Genomic DNA, 7,960 nt, shown 5'->3' with positions numbered 1-7,960 from the left:
GTTATAGGTCAGGAGCCGCAGTACATGTACCCAGTACACATACCGGCGTAGCTATACTTAAACAATGACTTTTGGTACACATACCGAGTATGCAAACCTAAAAAAGTCTGGTGACTCATGAACTCAGGATGGTACACATGCATAACTAGTATGCATACCGAAAAAGTTGTGTTGACTCCTGAACTTATTTTGTCTTAAGGATATACTGTTAGAGCACTGCTCGGTCGAATTTGCAAGCATTTATATCTCAAGCTTGTTTGTCAAGTTTAGTGATCAAAACTATAATTCTTGATTTCTAGTCTACTTATAGCTGGTCGCTGTCGTAGGCATCAAAAAGAATTACACTTTCTTACTACTCAAAATATATAATGAAGCAAGGGCAAGAAAGGATCGTTCCCACGGAGAGGTATTGGGTTGTCAATATGTTATGGTTTCCAATAGGTAACAAGGGGGGATTTCTGATTTATGTAAAATAAATTAAAATAAAAGCAAAACAAAGAAATAAATCACGCAAATCGAGGATGGAAATATTTGGTAAATGTTTCATCTTCAATTGTAAACAAGTATTTAATGTAAGATTAGAATTTGTATTTAATCTCGCTATCATCAAAAGCCCTAGAATACCTTATTGCAAGAATACTCCATTAATTTCCTAAGTCATCAACACACACATTAGAGCTGCGCATGTGAATTCTACCTAAAGAATAATCTAACGCCTTGCGCTAATTAAGTTCAATTCCTAGGAGCATTAAGTTTCAGAAATAGGCTAATCAATGCAATCGTCATACATTGCGCATGACGATTCAGACAAAGGTCAAACTCTACATATGATTACAAGAGTGTATCACTACAACCGTAATCATATCATGCTACTCGTATTCAAGGTTATCACTCGATGATAAACCCTAAAATAGCTACACATATGGATGCAAGTTCAATCAATTCTAGACTTCAGTAAACAAACATTCAATCATATTGCAATACGTCATCATGCAATTATTATAAACCGTAGAAAGTGAACGATGATTTTGAGAGAAAACTAATTCATAAATCGAATAGCATGCTTGCAAAATCCGACCACAACCTCAAACCAATAATAAAATTCTAGCTCATGTTCATGGAGTTCATAACAAGAAGAAAGAGAAAAGATTTCATGTCTAAAACCCTAGAACAAAAGTAAAAGAAGAGATATTTTTCTCCCTAAGGAGAGGTCTTGCTTTTATATCACCTTGAGGTTCTTAACTTAGGTCGCACCCATCTGCTAAACAATGAAACAACCCATGAGTGAAGCCCAGTCAGATAGGTCCAAGTTATTTCGGGTCAAATCATCCACCTCACTGAGTCAACTCAGTGATAACCGATTCCAACAGAGTTTTAACTATTTTCTGATCAGTTCCGGCCGATTCCAGGCCTTTCAAATCCTTGCCTGCATTCATTCCTACACATTCATTCCTACACATTCATCTAGCCGCAATCATCCATAGGCATCAACATGCCTTTTCTTGCTTCAGCTCTCTTTGTCACTGCCACTGAACCTTGGCTAACACCAGCAACATATCTTAGTTCTAGCTTCTGACATCAGTTAAACCACCACTGTTAATCTGTAGCCGCATTCTGACTCCAACAACAACTCTGGTCCTTGTTTGGCGCCACAACATCGCCAGTAGCAACACCTGCACCTCAACCATCATCTCAGTCATCCATACAAGTACTAGCTTTAGCACCCATTTCAGCTCCATAACCTGCTCAGCTCATTTTCTTGCTCCACCAAATCCATCTTCTCTGTAATAACACACCCTGCCAATTCATTTAATACCATTGCCACTACATTTGAGACATGTAACAACCCATTCTCCTCTATGAGCGCAGACTGCATCACCAGAACCAACAACCACTTGCTCTATAGTCTTCTCAATGTCAACAACACATCCTGCAATGCACATACTTCCTTTTTCAATTCCATGGCTCCAACTCCAATAGCATCACCACTGCTATTCCATTTACAACACCAGTTCACTGCTCAGCATCAGTACCACCAACCTGTGAACCTAACATTCATCTAAGCAGCTTCATTACCACCAACCAGTGCTCCATTCAAACACACCAGTCATACTGTTGTAGCTTCCCTGCAATGTTCATATGCCTCAGCTTGTGCCCAGAATTCAACCTCCACTAATTAACGGCATCAGTTCTCACAACCCTTGTAATCTTCTCAGCTTCATGAATCCGCCGAACCCATCATTCATTGAGCTCAACTGCACTAACCCAATTCCAACATCTCTAGCTGCAATTCCTTCTTCCTGTAGCTCTACCATCTCTTTATCTCACACAGAACCGATAGCAATAGCTCAATCCATTCTAGTACCACTAGCTTAACTTCAGTTACATCCATTTCAAATTCACAAGAGATGCTCAGTATCACCAGTAACAACATGGTCTTCTTAATCTTGTTACAACCACCAACTGCAACTGCATCCACTTCTGAGCTAGCATAAACATCTGCCTGCAATGAGATCAGCTTCAATGCTTTCCTCCTTCCATCACCAGCAAGCACCATGAACATCAACCTACAGGTGCACAATTCCACCAGCAAAACCTCCAATCGAAGCCACTGCAACACCATCTTCATTCCCTGATTTCTTCGCATTTCCTGAATCTGATTCAAAACCCAAATTCAAACCCTAACTCTTCAGAAACCCGTGTTATCTTCCGTCAATCCCAACTGATTTTGTAATTAGATGAAACCCATGTATTTAATTCCTTCCAAACCTCTCTAATCATCGAACCCATCTCCTAAATCAAACCAATTCCTCCACCAACAGAAGCTCTCGATTTCAATCTCCTCCTGAGTCTCAGATTCAATCTGCTTCTATGAATTCAACAGTTTCATCACCATCATCTTCTTCCTGTCTATCTAATAACAACTTCACCTGATTTATCCCCTTTTCCATCATGTTCACTCGATTTCAGAAGTAAATCGTCTCAGACATTGCGCCTCTCTTTTCTCTATTCTCTGAAATATGAATCCTATATGGGAAAATGATTGAGAAATTATTTGTGTCGGTATTTTCAGGTTTTAGTAATGAGTGGAAATGATATAGGCACCCAACATATGATACCGGCTACCAAGGTGATATTTGGCATGTCAGTTTCAGAGAACTGACTGCCTATTCTGTTTCTTGCTCTTCATTCTTCGCCTCTTTCTTGCGCAACCTAGCCGGCTCCAAATATAACTCGCTTGTGAATTGATCTGTTTGCCCGTTTTGCTCCAAATGACTCCAAAGTACCTAAATAGCTCAAAAGCACACATAAGATACATAATTTACATGAAAACTCGCAAAGAAAGCATAAACAATAGATATATATCAAGGCGTTTATAACACCTATCAAATTCCCCCACACTTAGACTTTGCTAGTCCTCGAGCAAATCAAACAAAATAAATTCTAAAACATACACACAACTCCGTGTCGTCGAGGCTACGATCACACTTAGCACGTATAACAAGCATTTGAACTTTAGGTGTCCCTAGTGGACGAGTTATAGTCTCGCGAGGGCTTACTAGAGATATACCCACAAAACCTACTTTTCCAACTTACTAGTTCTCCGAAATGATAGCATCCAACGCTCTAAGAAGACATAGAAATTTTGCACACTAGTCATAAGAAGTTAGACACATAAATGAACACACAATCTCATCCTTAAAAGTTGAGAGAGAAATAACCATCCCTTATCGAAAGAAATTCGGGTTCGAAGTGATCAACAGTCTCGACTCTGCCTCACAAGAAAGGGTTTTATGAAGTTGCTCTCAATAACAAATAACTCTTTATGGGTCACACATGTGTCCAGGTAGGAATGAAGAGAGAATCCTGCGACACGTTGAATGGTAGGAAGGCAAAACCCTCCGAATTGTTTTGAAAACCCACATCTTTTAATCATTTTGAAAACCCTTTTTTCTGACGATCTCTAAGAAAGGAAATCAACCACTTAACGAAGGTGAGAATATGCTAACTTACCTCGTTATCCATAGAAACGTGCAGTTAGCACCACTCTCACAACATCCATAGAATAGTCTTCGGTCTTCAATCTTTGTCTTCATCTTCGGTCTTCAACCGTCGATGATAACTCTTGAACTTCGTAGAATCTTGACAATGTGATTCTTTCCTCTAATTCTTTGTTGCTTGAAACTTCATTATATATATTCCTTATTTTCATTGGCTTTATTGAAAGAACAAAACCAAAAACGAACCAAAATATGATACAACAAATTTTTCTTGTCTCTCTTCTTCTTTTTTTTTTCTTTTTTTTTTCCTTTTTTTTTCTCTTTTTTTTTTAATTTAGACAAGAAAAATAAACAAATACAAAATGAAAACAAAACAAAATAAAACTGATAATGAACCTATCAAAATTTTCTCTTGTCTCTTTTTTTTTCAATTTTTTCAATTATTTTTAACAAGTGACCTAGCATAATGATGACCATGTCCCAAGTTTTTTTTTTCTTTTTTTTTTCTCTTTTTTTTGGATTTTTTTTTTGTTTGTGACAAGAGAAAATAAAATACAAATAAAGATAAAATAAAAATGCAAGTACAAAGGCCATGGTGTAAGTACTTTACCGCTTGATTCTTCACAACTTGTATGTCTCGATATCATAAACTTCTTGAACTCTCATCTTGCTAATCTTCGCTCTTGTACATAAGTCTTCAACTTGTAAAAATTCTGCTCCTTGTCTTGTTTCTTTACTTGAATCTGAAATATGCTCATTTGTGTGTAGTTGCTTGTAAACCTTGAACGTCTTCAACTTTCCTTCGAATTTGTGATGCTCCTCTTGTTGATGATGATAGTGTTTTTATGGACCTGTTGGTGTAGAGAGATAATGTGGTTGGTGCTAACTGCGAACAAGATTATAAGTGGTATGTAAGTTAGCAATTCGACATCACCATCATGATTGAAAAATAACACTCAAGAGATCAAAATAGTGCTTCTATTGGTGGGAGGTTGGGAAACTCACCATTATGCCCGGAATTAACGTACAGTGACACACACTCTAAAAGCACATATTTTAGACAGGTACAAAGAATTGAAGGTCGGTGCCTCTCATGATGTAACATGGGTAGTCTCCACTATAGGGGACCACAACTCTAATACCGAATTCAGTCTGCACCTCATTTGCCACTGGGATGGTTAAATCCAACTTTAACTCTCATACAAGTAAGAAACCCGATCACGTTCTCTGTCATCTCTAAGTTCAGTCACTCTTATGAGAATCTCGATGTAATCTTAGCGACACGTATACTATGTGACTCTAAACTAACTACAAGTTGGAGTTATTCATGCACTAATTTACAAAAAAGTTGAAAAATCATGAAAAATTTACAATGCAAGCTTAACCACTCCCCCACACTTAAACTTTACATTGTCCTCAATGTAAATTGAATCGTCCAAAGAAAGCCAAGGTGGGAAATTTATAAAAATATGCGATAACAAAAAGTAAATACAAGACAAGAAAAATAAAAGATAAGAGATACAAAACCTATGGGTTTCCTTCCATGTAGCGCTTGGTTTAAAGCCCTCAGCCCGACATGCAAGTTGAATTCCCCATACACCAATAATCTGAAAAGTTGGGGATCCTCCCATAGAACCTGTTTTGCAAACACTAGCTTCGCACAAATATTAGTAACATAAAACAGAAATGAAGCTATTGACCGATAAAAGTTTCCCCCACACTTATTATTGTCCACACTTGGAAGTGGATAAAGAACATAGAATTCGGGAACTTCCATGGTTTCTTGTTCCAAAATCTGCATAGTATGAGAATCAAGCATCTCTAATGGAGGATATCGAGAAACAAAGTCATTTAACAATATTCTCGAAGCACATATATTCAAACCAATAAGAGGTAAAGGAGAAGAAACAATAAGCAACGGGTTAGACAAACCTTGCACAATCTATTGTATTATAGAATCTTCTTCGTCCTTGAAAAACTCAAGTGAATTATTCACCTCTTTTATATCATGGTCCTCTATCAAACCTTGCAACCATTCTTCGTCCGTTTCTGCCTTCACCAAAGTCTCGACATCAACATCTTCATTACAATCCTTTGCAAGCTCAATTGGGTCTTCCACAATATTGGTCATAACAGTCTCATTCTCATCATACTCCTCTTTGTAAGGTATATACTCCACTGCGGATTCAAGTCTCACCATAAGGAACTTTTTTAGAACACTCATTGCATCATCCTCAAGCTCTACCTTTTAAATAGGTTCTTGATCGTTATAAAGATAAATGCTCGAGTAAGCTACACTAGTTTCATTATATTCCTTTTCAACTTCACCTTGATCGCAAAAAGACTCCATTGTACACTCCTCGGGGATGTCACCATAAATTGGTTCAAGCAATGTACTTTCATAGTCATCGTCACTATCATAGTTAACATAAGATTGGATACCACTTCCCAAAGATTGGTCTTTCGCAGAATTTTGCATGTCCTCTTTGTATTCTTCAATGCCTTGTCTTAAATTGAAAACACCTTTTTGAAGCTCTTGGAGTGATCCATCCAAATTTTGAAAATAGTGTTCCATTTGTTGGTAAAACTCGTTCGATAAGGAAAAAGTAGAATCACTTACCTCAGTATTGCTAGGCCAATTATCTTCCCTTTGAATTGGTGAATGATCATAACTACGATCAGAAATTGGGCCAAACATACTATGAGCACATTCGGTCAATGAAATTGGTCCATGCTCGGTTGTCTACAAACTGACTCCATGCTGACCATAAATTGTTGCATCTCATCTACCAAACTCGAAGAAATATGAATAGGAGTACAACTAGTCTCCCCTCCTTGTGGTTGCTCACTTTCATACCTACCATAAGAAGATTGATATGTATGAGAATAACTCAAAGGGTACATAGAATATTGACCATAACCAAATGATTGGTTTTGATTGTATTCCCCGCAAGGGTGATAGTTGTCATAATTTTGTTGAGGTTGATAACCGTACCCATTGATCCAATATGCTCCGTCCATAGATTGGTACCTGAAACAAGAGTTCTCAAAACTATGTCAAAATCAGAAAAAAAAAAAAAACTAAAAAAAAAAAAAAAGAAACCAAAAATAAATAGCAACCCGCTTCCTCTACGACAACGGCGCCAAAATTTGATTGCTGTCGTAGGCGTCAAAAATAATTACACTTTCTTACTACTCAAAATATATAATGAAGCAAGGACAAGAAAGGATCGTTCCCACGGAGAGGTCTTGGGTTGTCAATATGTTATGGTTTCCTATAGGTAACAAGGGGGGATTTCTGATTTATGTAAAGTAAATTAAAATAAAAGCAAAGCAAAGAAATAAATCACGCAAATTGAGGATGTGAAATATTGGGTAAAGGTTTCATCTTCAATTGTAAACAAGTATTTAATGTAAGACTAGAATTCGTATTTAATCTCGCTATCATCAAAAGCCCTAGAATACCTTATTGCAAGAATACTCCATAAATTTCCTAAGTCATCAACACACACATTAGAGCTGCGCATGTGAATTCTACCTAAAGAATAACCTAACGCCTTGCGTTAATTAAGTTCAATTCCTAGGAGCATTAAGTTTCAGAAATAGGCTAATCAATGCAATCGTCATACATTGCGCATGACAATTCGGACAAAGGTCAAACTCTACATATGATTACAAGAGTGTATCACTATAAACCGTAATCATATCATGCTACTCGTATTTAAGGTTATCGCTCGATGATAAACCCTAAAGTAGCTATAGATATGAATGCAAGTTCAATCAATTCTAGACTTCACTAAACAAACATTCAATCATATTGCAATACGTCAATCATGCAATTATTATAAACCGTAGAAAGTGAACGATGATTTTGAGAGAAAACTAATTCATAAATCGAATAACATGCTTGCAAAATCCGACCACAACCTCAAACCAATAATAAAATTCTAGGTCATGTT

The 7,960-nt window shown here is 37.1% G+C and overlaps 1 long non-coding RNA gene across 1 annotated transcript; it reads right to left on the bottom strand.

The window, feature by feature from the left end:
* Positions 1–1,026: 1,026 nt before the first annotated feature.
* Positions 1,027–4,072, bottom strand: LOC113301255. The gene is made up of 2 exons (XR_003336150.1): positions 4,015–4,072; positions 1,027–3,287 (listed from the first exon to the last, which is right to left on the bottom strand). It is a non-coding gene; the product is annotated as an uncharacterized LOC113301255 (long non-coding RNA).
* Positions 4,073–7,960: the final 3,888 nt, after the last annotated feature.

The sequence above is a fragment of the Papaver somniferum genome, chromosome 1 (genome assembly GCF_003573695.1).
Source record: "Papaver somniferum cultivar HN1 chromosome 1, ASM357369v1, whole genome shotgun sequence".
NCBI lineage: Eukaryota > Viridiplantae > Streptophyta > Magnoliopsida > Ranunculales > Papaveraceae > Papaver > Papaver somniferum.
This window is presented reverse-complemented; position numbering and strand designations above follow the sequence as displayed.